This window comes from Oreochromis aureus, linkage group 16, assembly GCF_013358895.1.
Source record: "Oreochromis aureus strain Israel breed Guangdong linkage group 16, ZZ_aureus, whole genome shotgun sequence".
In the NCBI taxonomy this organism is placed as follows: domain Eukaryota; kingdom Metazoa; phylum Chordata; class Actinopteri; order Cichliformes; family Cichlidae; genus Oreochromis; species Oreochromis aureus.
Genome location: NC_052957.1, coordinates 12,878,185 through 12,904,181, shown reverse-complemented (window position 1 = coordinate 12,904,181; position 25,997 = coordinate 12,878,185). Strand labels below are relative to the sequence as shown.

The 25,997-nt window shown below is 38.7% G+C and overlaps 1 long non-coding RNA gene across 1 annotated transcript; it reads right to left on the bottom strand.

Annotated features, from left to right (window-relative positions):
* Positions 1-1,041: 1,041 nt before the first annotated feature.
* LOC120433685 lies at positions 1,042-25,847 on the bottom strand. The gene is made up of 3 exons (XR_005608698.1): positions 25,797-25,847; positions 14,342-14,526; positions 1,042-1,382 (listed from the first exon to the last, which is right to left on the bottom strand). It is a non-coding gene; the product is annotated as an uncharacterized LOC120433685 (long non-coding RNA).
* Between the last annotated feature and the right edge of the window lie 150 nt (positions 25,848-25,997).

The following is a 25,997-nucleotide window of genomic DNA, read 5'->3' as shown; positions in this document are numbered from 1 at the left end:
TTGTTCACTTTAATTTAATTTCCATTACTCTTCAAAACATCTTCAGACCGGTTTTATTAGGACTGTGAAAACTTGTCAGGTTCAGGATGAGAGTAGAGGTTGACAGCAGTTTGGTTGAACAATCAACAGCAAAGTGGAGGAGACAAGAGTTGCCAACATCCCAGTATCAGTATAGCACCAGCTCCAGGTACAATAATGTGTTACATGCCACGCTGACACAAGCTAGCAATTTCTGTCATACTTATTTGTTAAGCTTTACCAAAGAAGGCTACACCATGCTTGTGTATGTTTCCATAAATCTTCACAATATGACATAACATAAAAGGAGGGAAAATTCTTTCAGCTCCTTTTCAGTAGCTGTAACACTGTATGTGTCAGAGCTGTTTCTACTCATGGACATTACTCTGCTGATTTGTGTGGGGAGTTACTGTCTGCTCTGCTTTGCTCGGCTGATTTTTCAGCTTCTCAGCTCAAGCGGCTGTCTTGTCCTCATTCCCCCATCTTTTCCTATATCTTAGAGTATGATAGGTTTGTGCTAATGAAGCTCCTTTGGAACATATAAGGACACAAACTTGATGTTTTAGACATCTTTTTCATCCACTCTGAGCACAAGCTCACATATTGGAGTGCTTGCATATAAATCTATATTTGTAGTTTCAACAAGACTCTGCGCAGAGCTGTGAAAAAAATAAGCACATCCTTACTGCATCCATAGGAAATAAACTTGAATAACTGATCCTCAGCAAGTGTTACCATCTGTGTAAAAGCAGAACTATTGGCAGTTTGCTGGTCTGGAGCATTGTGGTGGACGTCCCTAATTTACTAATTCATCCCAAGGTCAGATAATGTCAGAGGCCTCAGTTAACATGTTAAATGTTAAAGTAGATGACAGTACCAATTAGAAAAAGACCAAACTAATACAGCTTGTTTGGAAAAGTTGCCAGAAGAAAGCCTCTTTTCCCTAAAAGAACATGGCTGTTTTGGACCGTGGCCACCAAAGTAGAGTGGAGGACTCAAGCGCAGACAAAACCCAAACGGCGATAGCAGTTTTAAAGTCTTTATTTAACTTGAAAGGAAGACCGGGCAGGATTTGTTCACTAGAGTGATGGGGACTGTTTAAGCTGTGGTCTTTAGATAGGTCCACTAGGAGAGAGGAGAGCGGTGCAAGTGTAAGGAAGACTGTCAGAGAAAATGTTCTGATTTACTTGGGAAAGTGGGAGAGGCGGCTGGTGAAAGGCTGGCGGGTTCCAGGGGGGCAGGCAAATAGGCAGGTAGTGAGAGCTGTTGATCCTGGGATGCTTTCTGTGCATGTGGGACTGGATTCATGGAAGGAAGGAAGTGGCACAGGTGAATAATCCATCCTTTTGCTCAGAATGCAGTCGCTGGGAACAGGAAGGCAGAAGCGTTAGAAAAAGGGACCAAGTAATTCTCAGAAGAAACATTAAGGAGCCAATTTTCCACTCTGTCTGGTGAAAACTGAGCGTCCATATGGTTCCTTAAATACAGGAAAACAGGTGAGCCATAGGCCCTGGGCTCCTTGCGCTCATTGAACTGACCATGAACTCCTCTGTCCAATTTGGATTAATCAATTAACCTATCCCCACAAACTGCATGTCTGTGGACGGTGGGAGGAAGCCGGAGTACCCGGAGGGAACCCTGTATACCAAAGTATTCTAGGGTCAGATGTAGAGCCATCTTTCCAACAGCCCTTACTATTTACACCTCTAAGAAATATTTTAAATGAATTAGCAAAATAATAAACTGAGGAAGAAAGATGTTTTTGTATTATAAGAACTGAGAATGGTCCAAATTGTACCGTCAAATCAGATTTTTTTTTCATATTCAGTAAAAGTAATGTTAAATTTTCTGAGTGATCCGAGTGTTCTGGTGCCCTAGATAACTGTTTACCTTCATCCACTGTGCACACACGTATGCAGGGCTTACTTGTTTATCTCCCAGGAATTTCTCTAACATGTACCTTTATGTCACCTTTGAGTTAAGTGTTCAACATGGTTGCCTGTCTGTATCACCGTTTCAGAAAGGCAAAGTGGGCCAGCACTAACATTTCAGAGCATTTCAGCATACAGTACCTACACCCTGAGGGAACGGAGAGCTCACGCCAGCACATTGTCATCCCCCTTAGTCTTTCTCTAGTTTGAGACATTTGCTATGCTGCCACTTCATTCCTCTCACTGCTTTTTGCCTGACACATCTGTGTTGCTCATTTCTTATACATGCCATCTTCCCCCAGCTTACTGTAGCTCTTTCCAACCAGCCGAGCCAATTAAATTGGTGTTTACCAGCAGCAGAGATTATGTCCCAGTCTGAAGCAGGACCACCAAAAAACACTCCTTCTACATGAATAAAGGATGTATGCAAGATCACACGCATAGCACTCCCGGGACCCAAAAAAACCAGGGAGGTTTATGTGGGAGGTGGTATTGTTGAAGTGGTGATGGAAGTGAGTGAATGTTTAGCGAGATAACTTTTATAAGTGCGTTGACTCAGCCTACTGGAGTCATACACCAAAGATAGATAGATGCATCCTTTGTGAAATACAGTTCAAGAGTTCAAAAGAAGAAGGAAACAATGATTTTATCCAAGAAATACCTTTAGCATAATGATTACTAAGTGGACAGTTACGAGTCAGTTCTTCTGGGAATAAGATAAACAACACTTAGAAAAGCCCATCACTGAATTGGCACCTCTGGTGGATTGGTGATCCCATGAGCTATGTTTTTGAGCATTATGTTGTTCTGCCTCATGGTAACCTCTCAGTTGGCTATGCCTGAAAGTTCATGTAAGAAGGCATCTATGTTTCATCCCAGTCAAACCACTCCAGCTGGCTCCAGCAATGTGAAGCAGTAGAAAATCATTTCAGCTGCCTGTGTTTGCCATCATAGTTGAAGATGGGATTATAGATCAATTGATAAAAATAAGAATTTTGCTTTCAGATTTTCCCCCCCCCCCTTTTTTTTGTTCATCACAACACACTAGTCATAATCATTGCACACATACGGCTGCTCCAGCCAGCCTGACAGGCATGACAGCCAAGTTGAACTGCAGATGACACAGGAACTAAATCGCAGGTTATCATGGATCCTTAACTAGTAGCAATGAGTCATCATGTCAATTTGGATTTAAGTTTCATTTTAAAAGTGGTTTGTTAATAATATCAGTTGTTTTATACTATATTCTGTAAAATTATCTGAAACAATGTTTTGATAATTCATTCTGAAATTATATGATGCAATATATGTGTTTAATACTGGTACTTTTTTCTTCTATACTATGCCAACAATATTACAATACTGCAATGCCAAATTAATAGGAAAGAGTACTCTTTCAGTTTTCCCCTACGTTCAACACAGATCACCTGACATAAACAGTTTTTAACAGATGAATTAAAATCATGCTGCACTATAGTTAAAGTAATAAGACTTACAAAGCTCATATTACGTTTGGGGTTTCTTCCTGTACTTTTGTCTACTGCACTGTATTGCTTTTTTTGTGCATGGAAAATGTTTGCTATGCTGCAAAATTCAAAGTCCACACCAAACTGAATTACTCCTTCCCACTGCGGCTGAACTGCTCGGATCGCCTCGTTTGTAGTCAAGGCTTTTTTTCCGTGACTTATCTAAGTCGCTACATAACACATTTGCATAATAAAGACCTAAAATGGTGAGTTTCAGACAGATGTGAAAAGAGGTGCTGCAGCCCAGTCAAAATGAGGTTGTCAGTGAGCATGATATTAGCTCCCATAGTTTCTTCCTTGTGTGCTACACTTTTTCACTCTTTAAAGAAATTATTAGTATTAGTTTGTAAGTACTGATGGCATCTAAGAATTTTGCCATTTACTTCTAAAATGTAAAAAAAAAAAAAAAAAAAAAAAGAAGGAAAAGTTTATTTTGATAAAATTGTTTGTTTTGCTGTGCAGCTATGATATTTTTCACCTGATGGTGCTCTGGACCTCTGAAAAAGTTGCACAGCACCTAAATGAGTCAGTTGTGACTCTTCTGTAATGGGTTTTTACTAACAGTGACAAGATTTTCTAAGCACTTTGCCTAATATGCATCTGGTGGCACCAGGTAAATAATAGCAAAGGGTCTTGTCAGTGAGGAATTGAAGCGGGGACATGGTGGTCGGTGCATTTTCACCCATGTGGTATGCACCCAAAGCACCTAACTATAGGGTCAGCTTCATGCTTTTTCCCAGCTGGTATTTTATAACCTGCATTTTTCAGGGAAAGCATTTTGAAATAGGAAAGGCTGATATGTATATTTTTCAACCTCTGCGGGTACTTGAAATCTGAGCATCTGTTTAGACCGGCATCAGAAAAATCCTATCAGAGAATTTTCTCTCTTGCTCTTACAGATGGCATACACTTTATTTCGTTACAGCAAAAAAGCATATTTTTTTCGTGTGTACCCTAACCCTACACACCCTGCACCAAAAATGCTTGCACATCCAATTTACTGACATACCTTGCTTCCACGCACTAGTTCCTCTCCAAAAGTACATGTATCTCTGATATCTATACCCTAGTGTCAACCACCTAAATGAGTTTTGCACTTCCACAATAAAAAATTGTCAGAAGGCTGAGACTTTTTTTCTTTTTTCAAGTTAGAGTGAGTAGAGCTATAATGTGCCTGCAAATGAGCTCACAAATCTCTTAGGCCACAGTCCTGTATCTGTGAGATTGCACAGGAATAGTTTCTTTGCAGAATATGTCTGTGTGTGTGCCAGTATCTTATATAAAGAGTGGGTTTCCGGCATGTAGAGATGTAAAATGTGACTGTGTGATGCATTATAAGTGGAATCCTTTGAGCTTTTGCTCAATTACAGCCAAAAACCAGCACCATTTGTGACCATATTTCAAGCCTGATATTGTTTGATTTGACTTTTTCATCACAGTTCTCTGATAAAATGAGCTTCTGCAGGCTTGCTTTTAACTCACTTGAACCTCTGTCATAGTGAAGGACAACAAGGGAAATTAAGTAATAGGCTTGGCAGAGGCAAAGTGAAGGGGTAATGACAGAGGCACAAGCAGATGTACCTTCCTCTACTTTTCTTCCTCTTTTGGGTCTTTTTAACCACTTCACATCTATGCTCTCCTACCTATGCTCAGTGCTGACAAAATGCTGCGGAGCTCTTTATGTGTGAGAGAGAGCTCCATTCTGAGCCATTATTTCACTCTGTTGTTTAACTCCATCCTTTTTTGTCATAGCTTCCAATCTCAGTCCTTCTTTCCTCTAGCAGATGACTGAAAAAGGCTGCTCATTTCTTCAAAGCCACATGCATAGCTAACATATTAAAATATTAATAACGGTTCATTTCAAACAGAGGATGAGGCATTTTTGCTTTTCTTGCAATGGCTCTTGTTGTCGCCTTTCTACCTATGCCCCTTCACTGAAAATATCTTCTGTCTTAAGACTAGATCGTGTGCTTGTTCCACATTTTTCCAATCATTTTCCCATCTTTGAGATAGCTGTCAACAGGAATGTCCTATCTGCCAATAAATCACTTTGATTTCGCTTTTAAAAAGCAGAAAAGGAGAAGCAGGGTGTACAACTGCGCTATCCACACTTGTTTTGCAGTATGCCCTCCATTTTTCATCTTCTTAGCAGTGACAGGTGGTTAAGAGTGAAAATAGAGATTCTACTATAGCATTCAGAGAACAAGTGCAGCAAAAAGTGGCTAATTACCATAAATATCCTCTTCAGAAAAGAAGACTCAGTACTTGCACCTGAAGCTCAGATGTGTATGTGACTTTGTGTTTACCAACAAAATGTTCATTATCACTCTTGTTCCAATGATGAGAACACTTTATCATTCTGTCCCTCATCTTCATCACCACAACCACCTTATGTCAATTTGAATTTTTTTTTTGCTTTTTTTTTAAGGACATCCACAGTAATGAGTAAGCACTGTATCTCTTTAATAAACAACTTTCAGCTGCAGATTTTTTTAGACCGAATGTCCTTCCTAACACAATCCCATAGGGATTTGTCACCACACCAGGGATCTTTCACTTCTCAGGCGATTATGTAAACCACTACACTATTGAGCCACTCTCCTTAATACAAGCCTTTATCGACTAGAACCAAGTTAGAAATCCACTATTATAACTGGATGCACAGCACAATTCATGTGTTATCTAATTACCTTTTAAAGGGCATCATAACCCATAGTTTTAAATAAGTCATTGACGAGTTCCCAGCTTTGTGCAAATGCACGACTAACATTGTCAGAGCTTCTTCATTGCTATTTCAGTTATTAATTCATTTCAGATTTTATTAACATAGCTTTATACAAAACCAGGTTTTATTTCTATCTTCTGTTGGCTGCTTGCATGTCAAAAAAGCTTTGTGAAAAGATTTTCCTCTAAGCCTACTAATGTGCCAATATTTTCAAAGTGATCATTGTTCTCCAAATTTCTCATGGAATATATTCCCAGCTCGTTTTTTGTTTTTTTAAATCAGACATGTTAAAGTACTATTGCAGTGCCTCTGACAATGGATTAATTCATTGTATGTTGGATCCTAAAATCTGAAGAGCTACCAATGCCGATTTATTAAGACCTCAGCTCTGACAAAGTCACAAACTGTGGTTTGGTGTGGTTAGTGGTTTGTCAAAACTTAAGTCTTTCCAAAACTATACATGAAAAAATTGTGAAAAGTCAATTCTCACCAAAAGTATACTACATGTGAACTCAAGGCCAAACCTGGCCCTTTGTAAAGCTGAATCCAGCAAGATTCATGTTATACATTATGGTTGTTTGAGTAACTGATTTGGAAAACTGTGCATACAAAATATTGGAAATGAAAACAAATTAAAAACACACACACCTAAAAAAGTCATCATACTTGTAAAGTTGAAGTAGAGGTTGTGTCATATGTGGCTCACTGAACATGCATTTGTGATCAAAATATGTCCAACCTTTTGGGACTGCTTATTCATCTCTATGGAGATACTGATATTAAATAAAATCATGAGCAAAAAGCAGTATTTGAATAAATTAATAAATGAAGCATGCTTGCATAAATATCGATACAAATTCAGTTGATGTTGGATGTAATGAGTTACAAAGTCAGTATAATCAAACCGCATTTTTAAGTAATGCAGTAATAACACATCACTGTACTAAACTGAGTGATTCCATTACAGTTACAATTATTTTCTTACTTTCATTACAAAGGTTTTTCAGTTATCTGCATGCAGGGCAGATTTAAAGACAAAAAAATGAACAGACATGTTTTGGGGGGGGGTGCACTTCCATGACAATCCTCTGATTTAGGTTTTTGTGCAAGAAGAGGAAAATGCTGGAGCAATACATTGAAAAACCTCTGAGGAGTAAAGATGTGGACATATTTTTATTGAACAAACAGACAAGAGCATGGTGGTGAAATGCGAACCACGTCCAGGATGAAACAGCTGCATCATATTGCTAACACAACTTTGTTTATGTTGCAGGGATCTGCACAGACAGCATGCTAACACAAAGCTAGCCAAGAACCCAGAGCGACTTTAAAGCTGAGTGAATGCTGACCCCAGCCCAGCATCCAGATCCTGATCTCCAAAAGGCATCAAACTGATGAGCTGCAGCCTCCATTTCTACTTGTCCATGTTTCTAAAGTAGAATCAGTGTGTCCATCGCTTCAAAGCCACTTTGTTCTGGTTTTCATCTTTGCTTTGTGTTGTTGGATTTGTGTTCAAACGTAAAAACGAAAACACAGATTGTATGTGTGTCCTCATTAGGATAGCCATTTGTGTTGGTGTGTGTGACTGTAGCCTATTGGTTCAAATTGTTAACTGGTAATTAAGTGACAATGAGTTACAAAAAGTAACAAGTAGTGTAACTAATTACTTTCTTTGGTGAGTAATTAAGTAACATACTGCATTACTTTTAAGAAAAGAAACAAGTAATGTGTAACAGATTACTTTTTTTAGTAACAACCTTAACGCTGGATTCAGCCAACCTTAAAATAATAGCCATGTAGCTAAGCTTGTTGAATTTATTTCCAGGACAGTATACATACACACACACCTACAGCAAATACTGGACCAGACAGGGTTCGGCTGCTGTCAACTGTCATAGCTGACAGCTTTGTAGAAGAGAACAGCCAGACTATGGAGCCTGATTGACAAGCAACGTCCATACAGCTCTTTTTATCCCCATCAAGTTGTGAAATGTTATTATTGATTGACTCTGAAGTAGGTTTTCTCTTCTCTTTTGTCAACTTATAATGCATGCATCTGTATGAGGGCAGACTTATCAAACAAAGCCCGGAGCTATTATTTGTGAAATTGGATTCCAAGTGTGGATACAGAAAATAGTAAAATTAATTTTTGTTCCTCTTATAAGGTCTTACTGCAACGTGGAAAAGCAAATTTCAAACAAGCAAGCTGCTTTGGGGCAAAAATGGGAGAGGGTCAGTCTGCTGGGCTCTTTTCTTTGACTTAATCAGTCTACAAAATTACTTGCTGCTCTGTTTCTAGAAAAGAGAATTTCAAATATTAACATTTCTGAAGTTACCAAGTTCTCTAAACTGCATTCTCAAATAACTGGGTTGTCATTGTCAAAATGATATGCATGAGTGCTTCCTGAGCTGCTGCACTTAATACAAGATGACATTTTTGGTCTGCGCCACCAAACCGAACTTTGACTGTAAAGCCTGATTTAGACTTCTGTGGGAAATCTACGCCGTGACCTATAACGTAACATAACGTAACGTAAAGCATAATTCAGGTATCAAAAGTTTTTGGGACACTCTACATGTAATTACTTCACTTTAGCTTCTGTGGAATTTAGTTATAAATGCAAAAAAAAAATTGCTTTATTTAACACAACGTGAAGATTGGCATGTGCTCTTTACAGCTATGATTTTGCAAAATCATTTAAATATAGTTTTAGTTTCTTTGGTCTTTTTATTAATGTGATTGAAGTGCAGGCTTTGGGCTTTAAATTTGCCTAGGAGTTACAGCTATTTTTATACATAGTCCCTCATTTTTCAGAGGTTCTAAAGTAACTGGACATCTACAGTATGCTTTGGCTCACTATCCAGCTACACTGTGAAGCACTGTCCAATCAGTTTTGCAGAATTTGGCTGACATCATCAGTGACATTATCAATAAACACTAGCGGGCAGTTTTCACTGGAAGCCATCTATGTCCATGCCATAACATTGCCTCCACCAAGTTTGCCAGCTCATGTGGTGTGTTTCCCTCCTCCTCCATACTTTTCTCTTCCCATCATTCTGACACAAGTTAATCTTCATTTATTTCTGTTCAAATATTATTTTCCAGAACTATACAGCCTCTTTTAGATGTTTTCTAACAAGGTTTAATCTGGCCTTCCTGTTCTTGAGTGTAACCAATGGTTTGGTCAAGCCTGTATATTAACTTTCATGACAGTGTCTCTTAAACCTAAAAGTGTGCATTTCAGTCACATCATGATTGTTTAAATCCAATGAGGTGGTGTTCAGAGGCAACATTACAGTTTCCATGTGCTCATTGACAAAATAAAAAAAATGTCTCCTAGCCAATTGAAGGGAATTGGTAATCAGTAACCAAAGAATATATTATGTTACTGTATGAAGCAATGACTGATCGTACCCCGATGACAGAATATGGCTATTAATTGTTTTAATACAGGTGTAAGGATTAGGATGCAAACAAGCAGAGATCACATTATAACAGTTTGCCTCCCATTAAGCATTTATCATATGTTTACTAAATATGACTATGGGAAGTAGCACTATCCTCTGGCTCATCATTGTCACAGCAGGTAGGTAGATGATGAGGAGCGTTCATAATTGTGAATTAATTTAATCATCTGTGGTGGATACCCGGAGTTGACTTCTGGAGCGAGGCACAACAGAGACCGATGTTTTCAGACTGTTCATCATCCTTGTTCTCTTTTAAATACTATTTTTTTCTGGACACCGTTGATACATATCTTACATGATTTGGTTACTGTTGACTGTGATATATACTATATACAATTATGCAACACCAGATGGTTCCATAGACAAAGCTCCATCCTTTGGAATCCTTCATCTAACTATGCTTCTCTGAAGCAGTTTACTCAACTACACATGTATGTATGAAGGGTGGGTGTGTTCAGACTTTTGACTGGTACTGTGTGTGCCTGGGTGTTCCAGATTGATGGAATATACACAGATAATTAAAAAAAATGTTCTCCGTCTTTAACATTCAATGCATAAATTAAGATAGTTCACATAATGTTTTTAAAGTTGAATGTTACAGGACTAAATTTGGTACCATCCACTGCATCCACCTTTGTTTGTTTGTTTGTTTATTATCATTATTATTAAAATGCTTTCTTGTACCCAGGTGTGTCACTAGTGAATCTTACACAATTGTTACTCAACTCCTGTGCCAGGGGGTAAACATTGACTCTGGGTGAGCTGCAATACCTCCCCCTGCTGGATGTAAGGCAAATTGAACATTTTTTCTCTTCGGGAGGGTGCTTTCAAGCCTTTGGTGTTTTGGTGTGGTGGCTCAAATCAGATGTGAGAAATAAACTACATAAAACTGTAAATGTCACGAGGTGAAAGGAAAAAGGAAAAATAGAGACTCTAAGCCTTAAATTAAGTATATATATTTGGGAGGCAATTTATGAAAATAACATTATCCTACTATATACTAAAACTTGGAAAAATTAAATCTCATATGTTAGTCAGCTGATATTCCCGTATTGTATATATGCTGGTGTTTAGTAGTTTGTTTGTTTGTTTTTTCCTTTGATTTTGTAAGTAGTCTCATCTATTAGTTTGTAGAGCTTACAACACCTTGGCATGTAAATATGTTATTAGAGAACCAAAACTTTTCAGTTTAAAGGCTGTTACACAATGAACGTGTTGCTTGAAAAGGACATGGAAATCCAAATTTTGCAGATCCAAACTTGACGTGTAACATGAACAATTGTGCTCAAAAAACTAAAAAAAAAAAAAAAAAAGAATAAATGAAGTTGACATGAAGTGATGATGAGCTGGTCCTGATGTTCCTAAATGAAAAAGGAAGAAAGGAGACGTTGGGTTCATCCAGTTCTCAGAGGAGGCAGCAGCAGGGAGAAGATTACGATCTGATCCAGGAGCTGACGCTGAATCAGAACCGCTTTTGTGCATATTTCAGGATGTCAGTGGGGCAGTTTTAACTCTTGTTAGGACAAATGGGACCACATTCAACGAGGCAGAGAAATCATTTCAGAGAGCCAAGTGAGCCAGAGCAGTGTTTAGCTGAGTATCTGAGGTAAAATAGTATCATTTTACTAGTTCCATATCATTGTACATTCGGTTCAGGTGTGTGATTTGACCTAAGAGTGCGCTTGTTGCACAGTGATGTGATTGGTCAGATCTGTTTATTCGATTCTGAAAAATCTGAAAAAAAAAAAAAATCAAGTTCGGTCTGAAAAAACAAATTTGTAAATTACACAGCAGTATAAAAATTTTTGTGCAGTTTTTTTACGCAGTCCTTTATTTATTCAGGAAAAATCTCTGCATTAAGAGCAATCATGGTGAGTCGGAAAAAAATTTTTAACGCATTAGAATATTCACAGGCATTTTTACAGGTACAGAATATGAAAGGGCATTTTCACAGGTACAGTATGAAAGGGCCTTAAGAGTACATACATGAGATGCTGCTGTCTGAAAGCAAATCAGTAGAACGTTCAAGTGATTATGAAGGGATCGGCATTTGTCCTCTCGCTCTGCTCTGGAGAACAGAACGACTTTCCTGACTGCTACCACTGGACGTCTTCCTGCCAGTGGAGGTTAGAATAGCAGGTATACTGGGAGTTTTGTGATCACACTCAACACTGATCAGCTCCAGTGGGCATACCATTGAGCATCTGGCGGTCCGTCATTATGCACTGCATCTGAAGTGCCACTTCCTCGGTTGTGACTCACACAAGGGATAGCAGACGAGTTTTATGATTATAAAAATCATAGACATGCATCGTTTGGTTAAGCTCCCAATACCATAGCGCACAATCTCCCTGCTGTTATTTGTGTGATTGTGACTGCATTTATATGTATGTGTATGGGCGAATCCTTGTTTGTATATGTGGATACCTGCACGACAACATCTGTTGATGCACATACGGTGGTTTTTAGGTGACCTGCTCTGCTTGGATGTTTCTGGGATTGTGTCTGGGTGGGTTTCCTTGTGTGTAGGTGTGCACACAATGCTGGCGAGTTGCAGGTGTGTAGTACTTTGTGTGCATGTATGAATGGAAGGGTAGGGACACAGGTAGACAGAGGGATGCTCTGCTGCGTTCACATAAGTACGGCAGGGGTGCGGAAATATGGTTCTTGGCAACACACATGTAACATGTGTGCCTGGCAGGTGGTTCGTGACACACCAATAGTGTGTGCCAGTTAGTAGCACCAGGCACTAGAGGGGAGCTGTGCCAATCTCATGCCAACACTATGGGGCACTTTCAGGGCAGAGAAACAGCCACTAATAGGTAGAAGTGAATGTCCTTCACTTATCCAGACAGACTTTTTTGAAGCATATTTAATCAAACCAAACCAAAACAAAATGATGTTTCATTTTTCGGAAAGTCTGTGTGACTTTACATATCAGGTTAGTGTGTTTGCTTTTTTTCAGTTGGTCATTCAAGGTTTAGTGAAGTACAACTCAACAGTGTTATAACACAACACTGAAGGCTTGTCCTTGTGTCAGGATATGAAAGTCTCTCTATTTTTGTGACGATGTGTGTGTATGTGTGTTTTGTAGTTTCCTGTGGTGCATTGGGAGGCGAAGCAGTGTCTAGTTTGGTGCACGTACCGTGTTCTCATTACTGCTAACAGCCTTGAGCCGGCCTCGTCATTAGAGGGAATTATTCTCAATCCGATCACCTATCAGTTACGCTACGCTACAGAGGCCCACAATCTGTCCTCATCCGATGGCTGAGATTTCTATGTGATGTCTCCTGAATTGCAAAGGACGAACAGTGAGACACAAGAGGAACAAGGGGAGCAGAGAGTGCGAGAATGGCACATAATAGCTGCTTGTGCTATTGGTCAGGGAGCAAATTTCATCATTAAGGATCTAAAATCAAACCCATCAAATTCTGTTTGTGGAATACTAAAAAAATCATTTGTAACACCACTGCAGGGCGTTGGTATTGGTCACTGGTCGAACAAACAAACAAACAAAAACAATCCCACTGTGTTTCTTGAAGCAATAATGTATATATAACATATATGTAACATGTAACATATTAAGGCTTTCATCAACATAGAAACTCATATCACCTAAATTGTTTAGAGATCTAAACAAGACTTTAAAATAGTCCTTATAAGGATGATACCTAAATGAACAGTAGCATAATTTTTTTGGCAGCAGAAAATCACAGATTGGCTATAATAAGAAATGTGACTGTGACGATTTCCTTGTTGTTAACTTATTGGAGGAATTTAGAGGATATATTGCACCCACTGGCCAGACGCCTGTCTCACAAAAGGCAATTTACAAAAGTTGCACCAAAATAATACACTGCCAGTCTACTCAGTCATCTAAGAGGAAAATGGTGTTTACGCTGACTGACTTTAAAAAATAATGTCTTAGAAAGTTATTCTGCTGGGCAGTTTTTCAGTAATTCGAAAAACAAAATAAACAAAGTTAACTGGTGGTGTTGCTGTTGGTGCAGATGCTATTTTACCCTTGGTTCTCATTACTTTAACCAGCTATAGTAATTGAAAGTTGATTTAAGCACCAAATCGCAGCAAAGTTGTGTTTGCAGCAACATTATGCATTATACAATATAGGGCTCAATACGGTATACTTGGGTATCAGAAAAAAAATTTCTGCTAGATATTCAGGAAATGTTGCATAAATGCAAGGGTGTATCCTGGAGTTAGGGACAGAATACCCTCGAGGTCTGACTTCTGCAACACCCGCAGAGTACAAAAGATATAACAGGTAGTAAGAATGGGATGGGTCAGATATGATTTTCTGTGTTTTCAATATGTGTTGTTGTACAGTCCTTCAGGGAATTGGAAGGAAGGAGTTGCGGATAATTTGTTGACAATGGTGGTGAGGTTTGGCACAGAGAAAACATTGAGCAGATTGGCAATGCAAGGATGAAATAAAAAAAAGCCATCACCATTGTTATTTTCTCATTCATATTACCCTCTTATACGAAAATATTGCTTCTGACCATTGATTTCCATCTGTGTTTTAGTAAATCTCCAAATCTCTCTATTCTTCGTACCTCCCAGTGCTTTTCTATTCTCCCACCAGCCCATCTCTGCATGTCAGTTTCCTTGTGTCAGTGGTGGTGGTGGCTGTGCAGGTAGGGAATATGAATTACCTTGCAGGCAGGCGGTGTTCTGCTTGGAAGACTGCTGTCAGCATGGTGAGAATGGATGAGGAGAGACAGGAGAGAGATGAGACTGACAGCTCCAGCCAACCTTCATCCATCCATCCACTCCCCCTCCTCCCCCGCTTCCTCTTTTGCATGCTCCTTCCACGCCTCCCTTAAACTCCACCACTTTTCTGGTTAAAAATAGAATACAAAAACCAAAGCCTAAAGTGCCACATGGGAAAACTGATCAGACATGTCAAATTCCAACTACAGTATAATATACTATCTCAGCTTAAAGCACCTAATCAAATATGAACCAAATATGGGTCTCTAGAGAACTTGAAAGTGGTGCTCAATCTTCTGAACCTATGTTAAAAAAAGAAATGGTTGGTGTTTTACACTAAATGGTCATACGTGTTGTTATCTGGGTCTTTCCTTACTGTGAGGTTTTTGGTACTGTTGACTACCCACAATACATCCTGAACTATATTTTTTCTTTAAAACTGGGCAGATATTAAAAAAAATCTTTTGACATTTTAATAAAGAATATGAGTGCAAACTTGACAGTATATTTTCTGGACTGTTAATCAACTTAATGATGCAAAAATCCGCCCGTATTAGTTGTTGATGCAACACAGCATACATCAGTTTGCAATAGGAGTGCATTTGCCAAATTTTACAAAGATTTTCTTTGTGCCTGTTCTAGCTGGCCTTTATCACTTTCTGCAGACAAAAAAAGAACTGACTGTGAAGGTTTTACATCCCCCAATCCAGTCACATAGTGAAGGGATTTGGAGGAAATTGCTGGGGAAAACAACAATTGCCACCACAGACACGACATGAAGTTGAACACATTAAAAGAATGAAAGTTTTCTTTTTTTAAAGAGGCCAAGATTCAGACAGTAATGCACACTGATTCACCGTATCTGTAGAGTCACTTTAACAACGCAAAAATCCTTACAGTATATGCCTTATCTAATGACTCTGAGTTTTATAGAAGATGATGCTGGTTCATCCAGAGATCCGGGCCATTCTTATCTCACATAACATGACATGACCTCCAGTGTTATACTGCATTGAGAGACCTCAGTCTCATTAACCATCTGACTAATCTGCAGGATTGTGTAAAAGAGAAGAATGTAGAATGTAGTGGAGGTTGTTGAAGTTAAAATAAAGTGGCTTATTGTGTTGGTTGAAGCTTCAGATTAACTGACAGATTTATACTCAGATTGGGGTTGAGCATTAATATTACACAGTGCATGAATCCACTGAAAGAATGAAAGCATTTCATGTTAACCATTAAAGGCACAACAGTTGCACTGAAACTGTAAAAAGTTCTTTGGAATGTTGTTACGCTATTTTTTACAAAATTTTTAAACTTTTTATGTCTTGGTCCATTTTCATTTGTCCCTCTTCCAGTTCCGTTTCTGTGTCCTCAATGTGACTCTGGTGCCAATAAGCTGAAGCTGAGGTATCAGACGGAGCACCCATGCAGGGATCCATTAGGCAAAAACCAATTTCACACAGAGCCAATTTCATAAATATGGAGTATGGGCCCACCTTTAGCTGTGCTTGACTAGCTTTCAGTGGAATACACAAAACCATAAACAACAAGCCTGCGCCTGAGCACTCCTTTTAAATGATAGCTGGAGTGTGGCGTAGACCTAAGCACATTATGTTGTAATTTTAACAGTTTAATGAGGAACACAATGAATAACTCTTTCATTCAAAACCCAAACAACCCTAATGGAGGACTTGTGATTAGTTAGAGCAATTTACAACTGCCCAATAATTATATTAATCCAAAGTGTTTGGTGTAAATTTTGATAAAAGCACCAATTTAATCACATCCCTTTTAAGTCTGGTTACGATTTAAAACATTTACATCAGTGCTGGCTGTTTTTTGTTTTGTTTTTATTCTTCTGTACAGCTCTTGTTGATTATATCTTAAAACATGATACTTGTAAGAGTCACAAATGTCATACTGTACATACCGCACTACCTGTAAATAAGCTTTGCCTCCTAACCAACCTGGCTAGCCGTTATCTCTCCAGACTCTTGCATATCTATCAATAAAATATATTTTATGGACTGCATTCACCTGGCCATGCACTCATTAATACATTTATATACCAGAGGTGGCAGAGGTGCTGTGCAAAACTTTATCACTTTACTCATTGTTGAATATATATATATCTTTCTCTATACTTGGTCAACTTCCTAGTAAATCACAGAGAGAAGCATGCTTGCACTTCCCATTTTTTGTTAATATATCCTTCCCATAATGACAAAACTCATTTTAAAATTGCCATTCACTAAAAAGGTGACAATCCAAAAGTTATAGATTATGTTTTAAGTCAGCCAGAAATTAGAGTAGGGTGATGAGGTAAATAGAGGAGCTCATCAAGGGGGGACATGGATCTCACGCTCTCTTTTATGGAAGGACCTTCAGTGCAGAAAGGGTAATTTAGAGGATTAACACAGATAATTGGGAGAAAAAAAAGCTATAGCCATGGACAGCCAGATTTAAGACTCAGACTGGCAATCAGCCAGCGCATTGAGGAACGTGAAGAAATTCTATAAAATGCATATAATGTGGCTGTTACAACTTTTGGGTAACAGTTTAGTCTGAGCAATGAACTATAAGCCACAATGTACAGTAAGTAAAACTGACTGCAAGCTAACAGAGAATCATGAGTGCTTAAGTAGTAATACACTCACCAGCTACCCCACCTTCGTTATCTAATTAGCCATTCACATGGCAGCAACTCAATGCATTTAGGCTTGTAGACATGGTCAAGTCAAGATAACCTGATGAAGTTAAAAATAAGCATTTCTGAATACACACTGCATCAAACCTTAAAGCAGGTGTGCTACAGCAACAGAAAACCACACTGGATGTCACTTCTGTCGACTAAAAACTGGAAACTGAGGCAACAATTTGCAAAGGCTTGCCAAACATGGACTAGAAGATTAGAAAAAAATGATGTCTGGTCTGATGTATCTTGATTTCTGCTGGGGCATTCAGATGGTAGAGTCTGAATTTGGTATTGAACAACATGAAAGCACAGATCCTCAGTGAACTAGAGGACCTCTGGGATGTGGTGGAACAAGAGATTTGAAGCACAGCAGTTCAGCCAACAAATATGCAGCAACTGTGCAACACTATCATGTCAATATGGAACAAACTCTCTGAGGTGTATCTGCATTATACCCCCACCCCTGCCCCTTCCCCCTCCAAGCTGTGTTTAGAACAAAGAGAGAATGACTAAGTTTAAAAAAAGTGTTTTCCAACAATTGATTTTGCTCATTTCATGAAATGAATGTCATCCTTGTTTTGAATGCCAGGTATTTTTATTACATGACATTACATTTATACATTTAATACCCTGAAGACAATGGAAATGCCACAGTATGAAATGTGTTGATGAAATTAGTTGAATAATGTCCATTTAATTTACTTAATACAAAGAGTCATTTGTTACTCTAGCTCTGACATTTTGATTTGATAGAAGTAAAAAAAATTAACCGCTGGAATGACTTTTGGTATACTGTGCATAAACATCCACATCATAAGCCACCATTCACTGAGTTATGTGATGAGCTCTGTGTGTGTTTGATGTTGCTTTTATTATACCTTCCTTTTGATCTAATACCAAGGTTGCCATTATCAACAGCAGTACCAACACCAACGTGTACAAAAGCTTAATGTGATCAGAGAAGCAGGCTATACCCAGGATATCACAAGATACTAAATTTATCAGGTATCTTCTCATTGTCACTGTTCTACCTACCTAACAAAAAAAATATATGTATACAGGAAACCTTTTTTTGCACAACCTACACACAATCCAATCCAGCTCAGCTCTGTCTTTACTCATATGCCAGGAAAATGTTCTGAATCTTTAGTTTTACAGTCCAGGAACTATTTTCTTCTTCTGAGTCCTCAAAAGAATAACAATGTGTGAAATTTTAACAGTGCATGGATTCCTTATGACTGTTGTGTATCGCAGAGTGCAACATCAAGGTGAGCTGGAACAGTTGGGAAAACTTCTTGTTTGAAGCTTGCAGCCTCTCAGGCCGACCTTACTGGTTTCCATTCTCCTTTAAACATAAACTGCAATATATTTCTGTGTGAACCTGAAGCCATCCCTTTTTGCCAGTTATTGAACCTTCAAATAGTCTGCTTTCCTCCACAAAATACTTCTGTGTTTAGTATGGTCTGCCGGTCAGTCTCAGCTTGAATAAACTCGGCTCATATCCAAAGCTCTTTAGGGGCATTCACAGGTGATTGCCACTGTATGGGATTATCACTTTAAATGATACTGCCATACTGATAAACAAAATTAGCACATCTTATCTATCCATCTCTTTTTTTTCATTTATCCAGTTCAGTAACAAAGGGACTGCAGCCCATCCAGCTGTCACAGGGCTAGAGGACAGGTCACCAATCCGTTGCAGGGCTAACACAGAGACACACAACCATCCACAGTCCCATTCATACTTGCGAACAACTTGCCAATTAACCTGGACTGATGGAGGAAGACTGAGTACCCAGAGAGAAACTCCAAACTTCACATAGAAAGGCCCCAGGCTGGATTCAGACCCTTCTTGTTGTGAGGTGACAGTGTCAACTACCACACCACGGTGCCACCCGCCTTACAAGATAGATTAAATAATGACAGGGTACAGTGAGTCACATGGTCACAGAGGTGACACAGGGCTATTACACCAGGCTGTTGACCTGTAAATTAATTAACCCACAGAAAAGCAATGTAGCAGTATTTATTTAGCATTTGGAGGTTGGTAAATATTAATGGAGGCTGTAAACAGCATGGGAAATAGTTTTATGTAAATATTGCATATTTCTGTATGTGTAGCCCTTTTTTCCTCTAGTAATTGTATGCACAGTGTGTTAGTCTGATTGCTTCTCCTGAATCTAAATCTATTGGTATATTAGGACCTGGTCATAGCTGTGTTCTTGTTCTACTTGACTAAGTGCACAGGAGCACCCAGTGGCTTGTCCTGGTAAGAAAATGTGAAACAACCTCACAACAATTAAGAAAGAGTTTCTTTGAATTACACCAAGATGAGCTTCTGTAACTAAGTGCTCACTGTGTTGAAATAGCAGATGAAAAAAAGTAAAATAAAAAACAATTTCAGGGATATAAATGAACCTTTAAAGTATTCTTCATGCTCATGCAAGGTTACCAGTTAAAAGAAGGAGCAGTTAAAAGAAGGAGTGTTGCCTAATTGCCTGTAGAGCAAGTAATCAATACTACATGCTAGTACAACATCAATACCCAAGATTACTCCTAGAAAATACTCCAGATTTTTCCTGTAACACTCAACTAAAGCATCCATTTTTGTAAGACCAAACTGGAATGTTGCTGCACGATCTTCACTTACAGTTGCAATGGGGAAAACATCACTTTTTTAATTAAGTGTGATTTAATCAATTTTAAATGATTTAATTGCTGATTCATAAACTTTTTAGTAAAATAGTGCAACAAATTTATTGCATATGGGTCAAAAGATGAAATAACACAGCTTCTGGAACTCAAATGCTGCAGCTAGATATGTGAAAAAAGAAACAAACACTCGAACGCACCTGACAAAGGTAAGGCCATATGCAAAACAGGAGAACAGGTAAGTAAAGATTTGATGCCAGCTCAACAGTAGGAATAAGATCTTAGCTGTCATTACATCCATCCATAACTGGAATAATAAGCTGGCCAAAGGAGACGATAGAATATAGATGACAACTGACGAGACATGATGCCACTGCCACTGATGTCAAGACATAAATACTCCTCACGTTGCTTGAATGGTTCTGTGAGGCTCTTTTGACTGTTTACTAAGATTTACATGTTTAGATAACAGTTCTGACATCTTTCTTGTTCACCTAATTTCAATATTCCTCTGAGGTTAACAGTAAAATTCAAGCTTCAGTGCCATTATAAACAGTTCTCAAAGAGACAGCAATCTGTTGGTCCCTGAGGGGTCATGGGGGAATCACCAAAAATACAAAAAATACAAAAATCCTTGCTGCATGCACAAAAAAGAAATCTGCCTTTATTGACCCGAGCAGCAAATGAATTTCATCCGGACTGTCAGTGGGTGTACACACTAACATGCAATAGCTGCAACTCAAAAATCATTTCTATAAACTTATTACTTTGCAAGTCTTTCATTTTGATCCAGCTGAAAACTCCACAGAGACAACAATTGCTAGCTTTTGCTTCATCTGTGCATGACCCAAGAAGCATCCATGAACACATAGATACATGAATACATTGCAAACTGGGACAGCTGAGGGGCATAACCAAGTGGTTGAGATGGTGCATTATATTTATTAGAAGTTCCCATATCCCAATGGGAGACATCTCCAAAGGTTGTATAGAACAACTAGTCCTGTGGGACCGTAAGTTTCAGATAGAGAAGCAGCTGCAGGGCACCTAATAAGACATTCAGCCATAGTTGTGGTTAACAAGGAGCAGAAGGCTACAGCTGTGATAGATGTGGCAATCCCTCCTGACAGTAACATTAGAAAGGAAGGAGCACAGGAAAATAAAGAAGTACCAACAGCTGAAGGAACAACTGGAGCAGATGTGGAAGGTAAAGTCCCAGCAGTAATAGGAGTGTTAGGAGGTGCAACCTTCAAACTGGAAGAGTGGCTCCAGCAGATACAAGGGATAACAAAGGTGCAGATTCCACAAAAATAACAATATGTATATGTATGTGTTATAGGTAAATATTTCACTGTGGCTATGAGCACTCATATCAGTGTACAGGCTGAAAGTTATTTATCTTGACCGGTGTAGGTCTGTCACAAAACTATGGAGTTTAAGTGTTCCACCTGCGCATCAATCTGTTTTGGAGACTGAGGCTTGGATGACTGATAAAGCCACTCAAACGTTCTGCAAAGACTTCGATTTACTTTGTTTGTAATAAATTCCAATGCAGTGTGTATTGTGACACCTTTCTATCAAAACCAAAAATCATTTTTTCAGCAATTTGAGTGAAATTGCTTTGATGGATTGGACCACAGGCGGCATCTTAGCTCCCCCTGTCCCTGGTTGACCACTGTTCCTTCCTTGGACCACATTTGATAGATGATCACTGAACACCGCAGACTAAGAACATCCCACAAGAGCTGCAGTTTTGGAGATGCCTTTGTCAACCTCTTATTTATTTCATGCTTTGTATCCCCAACTGCAATAATGACATGCAACTGTGTCTCCGCCCTCTGTATAGCCTTGTGCACCTCTTTGTTGAGTCATCTTTTTATATCCCCCATGTACTCCCTGGGTTTTTCTTAAACTATTTTCAATTGATATATATATATATTTATTTATATATTTTATTTTATTTTATTTTTACTTCTAGGACCACCTTTAAAATGATTCCATCTGGTGTTTTGAATCTGCTAGTCCCTTCATAGCACGTAATGTGGTTATACTTAGCAATTGAGCTTCAAATCTTAGTTTTATTTATGACTTGAATTGATGGTATAACTCTAATTGTAAGAGTTGTCCAGTGAGAGTTCTATGTGAAACTGTAACACTAATGGCCTGCAAATGGTAAATGGCCTGCATTTGTATAGCGCTTTACTCAGTCCCTAAGGACCCAGAAACAGCCAATGGCAAGCTACATTGAGATATTACTGCAAATTGACCACATGACTATAACTCAGCACTGCCATTATCCAGGACCACCACCAGCAGGCAAACATGGGGTTAGTATCTTGCCCAATATTTGGCATGCAGCCAGGAGGCAGCCTGGGATCGAACCAACAACCTTCTGATTAGTGGCTGACCTGCTCTGCCACCTGAGCTACAGCCACTAGCTAGTCATGTTAAACCAATTCTTAGAAAATCTAAGTAGAGATATTACCTCAAATTGACCACATGACTATAACTCAGCACTGCCATTATCCAGGAAACTCACTGCAGTTACAACTCATCCAAAATTCAACAGTCTGGCTTATGTGTACTGACTAACAATTGGCTTTACTTTCTGGCTTACCTCCAGCCTGGATTTCAGCTGCTTTATTCTTTTAAAACTAGAAGATTTGTCTGCATCTGCATCCACTCACACAGTATCACATATGATCATATGATCTTCCCACATCTAAACTAGAAACATGGTGGGCTGCCTCTGAAACATAATTAAAGGACGGGAATCATCTGTATTGAAATGAGACGTAATCAATAAGTGATATTATGTTCCTTCTTTCAACCATCATTTAGTTAGCTTAGTACAAGAAAATAGTGTGGCTGTCATTTGCAGAGACTGAGGAGGAGCCAAAAGAGAAAAAAATAAATCAGAAAATGTTGCAAATCAGCTATAATAAACTTTAAAGATGCTTAACATGATCTGATTTAAAAATGGCAACAGCTTGGGTTTTTAGACTGCAGACTGCAAGCTTCATCAAAAGAGGTTGAGGGATACTCTCAATGTGCCTCGGAAAACAGAGGAGAGGCTAGGGATCAGACTTAACAGTAGCCTATGGTGAAATATTTACATGGCCTAGATTCATATCTAATGAGCTTAAAGAAAACCAGTTATGCAACATAGCCAAAGTTAAATGTTTAATGTTGTGTTGTTGTGAAAACACTGGAGAGACCTACACTCATCTTTAAATGGGTTCATCTCTCTGGTTTCATACAAGACTTTGGCAGGGTTTAAAATGAGCTGCTTAAGTTTCCTTCTTATGCAACACGCAGTCATCCTCTGGTATGACGTGACTTTATAATCAATGGTCCATATTCAGACTTTTGCTTATTCACTAATATAACATCTACTGAATGACTTCAAATGTTTTACAGTGTTGTTGCTATTATTAATTATGCCGTGTCAGTTGAACTTCTATAGTTCCCTGATAAGTTAGAAGTTTTCCTCCATATGTCTATGAAGCGTGTCTCAGTGGGAGCCGTTTGGTGATATGAGCAGCACTGAGCCATTGTTCCTACACTTCTCTAATTAGCTGTGAATGTACCAGCTCTATTCATGTAGCTTGTTTTAAAGTCCCACACTTTACAGGACCCACCCAGCACTCATCTGTGCAGATCTGTACCCCAGGGCCACAGAAAGAAAGCAAGGATAAAACAGAGAGACCCAGCTGGTGGCAGAGCTTTTGATGAGGATAATAATCCAACAAAATGTGTCATTTTCATGAAAGGTCTTTTTGATTCTGTTTGTGAGGCCTTTTTTTGCCTGGGCCATGTGTCTGTGTCACTAAAGGCAAACTGGCAGAAGATGAGTTGCTTTGAGACTAATAAAGCCCTATGGTTCCTCAGGAAATGTAGCTAAAGTGATTCTGTTTTGTAAAATTTGCTTTTGTTGTGTCAGTCTCTGTTTCGAGTCTGACTTTGCTAACCTTCTTCAACTATAAAGCACTAACTTATACAAAATCTAATCATACTATACATTTTTTGGCTTAGGATCATCTGCCATGTGATAATAATATGCAGGGCTTAAATAAACTAATTCTTACCTAAACTTAACTTTGCCCTGATCAAAAACCATGGATGATACAACTGCCACAGGTACAGAACAAAATAAAAGTTATTGAGGAGCTTGTTCTAATTAGGTTTGAAACTGTAAACTGCTTTTAATGTTTGTTGAAATTTTAGCAAGTTAAAAGACACAGTCACTTTTATCTCTCCATCATCCATCCTCTTTTGCTTGTCCAGTGTTGGGTCATGGTAGCAGTAGGACAAACAGGGTAATCCTTTTTCCCCAGCAATGTTTACCAGTTTCTACTGGGTATTATCCTCCTTTGTTCCCAGATCAGATGAGATCTCCAATGACTTCAACTTAGCTTACTTGTTTCAACACAAGTGAACACCAGACAGACTCTACGCTGCGTTCCCACAGGATGTTTACACTCCTCCCTTTGTAGCTGAGCCAAGCCACCCTACACAGGAAACGTGTTTCAGATTCTTGGACCCATTATTTGACCCATTATTTATTTCTTTTTGCCATTATCTAGAGCATAGGTAGTTAAAATAACAGCCAGGCACAACACCCATGTTACCACTGACACTGCCTCAGATGCCTGTCTAGATCCTGAGCCAACTTCACATGTCTCCTGAAGAGCTTGAGCATGAGATATCAATCCTGGAGCCATGGCTTAGACTTGGAGGTGCTATACCCAAAAAGTTACCCTCCTCCCTTTTGCCTTGAGATCTTGTACATCAATATTACAAACATGAGTGGAGACAAAGGGCAACCCTGGCTTATATGAATCACACAAACATAAATATGTAGCTGGGATGGTTGCTGCTAGGAGTGTTGATTTATTTGAAATGCCAGGAGAAGATGTTGTCAGGACAAGCACTCAGTTGGCATTGGTGGATGTACAAAACAGTGCCAAAATTTTGCTCATTATCCTGAATATTTAGAGCTGAACTCGAAATATTTCTGGTCCTCAATGATAAGGGCGTTTTGATGTTATGGAGCAGAAATTAGGTGACATTAACTTAATGTGGAGAATCAGCAGGAGGGAGAGAATCCCAAAAAGTGTCTTGTGTTCTGTATTTCAGAAAGCAAATATATTTTTTTATACTTAATTTTTCAGCCTACAGTGGAAAAAAAAACTCAGAGGAAAAAAAAGCATGTGATGCACTATATCTGTCTATCTATATAAATAAAAACATAGATAGGTATCCATATTATATACACACATTATTTATAGATATAGATCAAAAATACACTCATACATAAATTTACCACAGGGAGACTCCAATCAAGTTGTAGAAACACCTAAGGCTGTAACATGACAAAATGCGAAACAAGTGAAGCATTGGGAATACTCAAGCCACAACTCAAAATGAAGGCTCCAACACATGAAAACATCCATAAACAATATTATATCCAATATTGTCCAATATTAATAGACATAAAACCTTCCCATCTCCAGTAAGCTGACTAAACAACAACAGGTGGTTATGAGCTATGTCAGTTAATATATATTGCTTTTTATTTTTTTTCCCCTCGTTGTATATTGTTTTCTTTTCTTTACTTTGCACCTTTGTGGTCCAGCTACCCAATTTGTGCAAGAAACCGCACAATGACAATAAAAAGCTCTAAGTCCAAGTCTCTAAGTCTCATGTTAGTCTCAAGAACGATAGAAAAAAAAATCACAAGTCTTACAAAGTCTGAGAGTTTATTCGCCACGTGTTTGCGTCACACAATGTTAAATCCACAAGTCTCACTTATGTCAGCTGTGATGGTAAGCCACACCTCACCACTAGTTGCTTCACTTTAGTTTACTTTGCAGTCACTACTTTAAATATATTTTACTTATTGTCAAATATATTGCTTCTTCATAAAATTAGCTTCTTTTTTTTCTATCACGCCTTCCAATGTTTGTATGGAGTGCACACATATCAACAGTTCAAGGTCAAAGCTCTGTTTTATGTTATATTAACAGATCTCTTTTTGTTTGAGTTACCTGGTGGGTCTGGCTTCTCCTTCCTGGTTAGCAAAAGGTGTGGCAAAGGGCTGGGGCATCTGAAGTACTGCTTGGTGACAGCCTCATTGGACTAAACCACATGCTTCATTGCCTGGGGGGTGTTTGGGAGTTTGTTTAATTGTTTTGTGTCAGTTGGTTATATGGCAGCCATTTTGTTTTCCCCTTGTGTGTCATATGGTT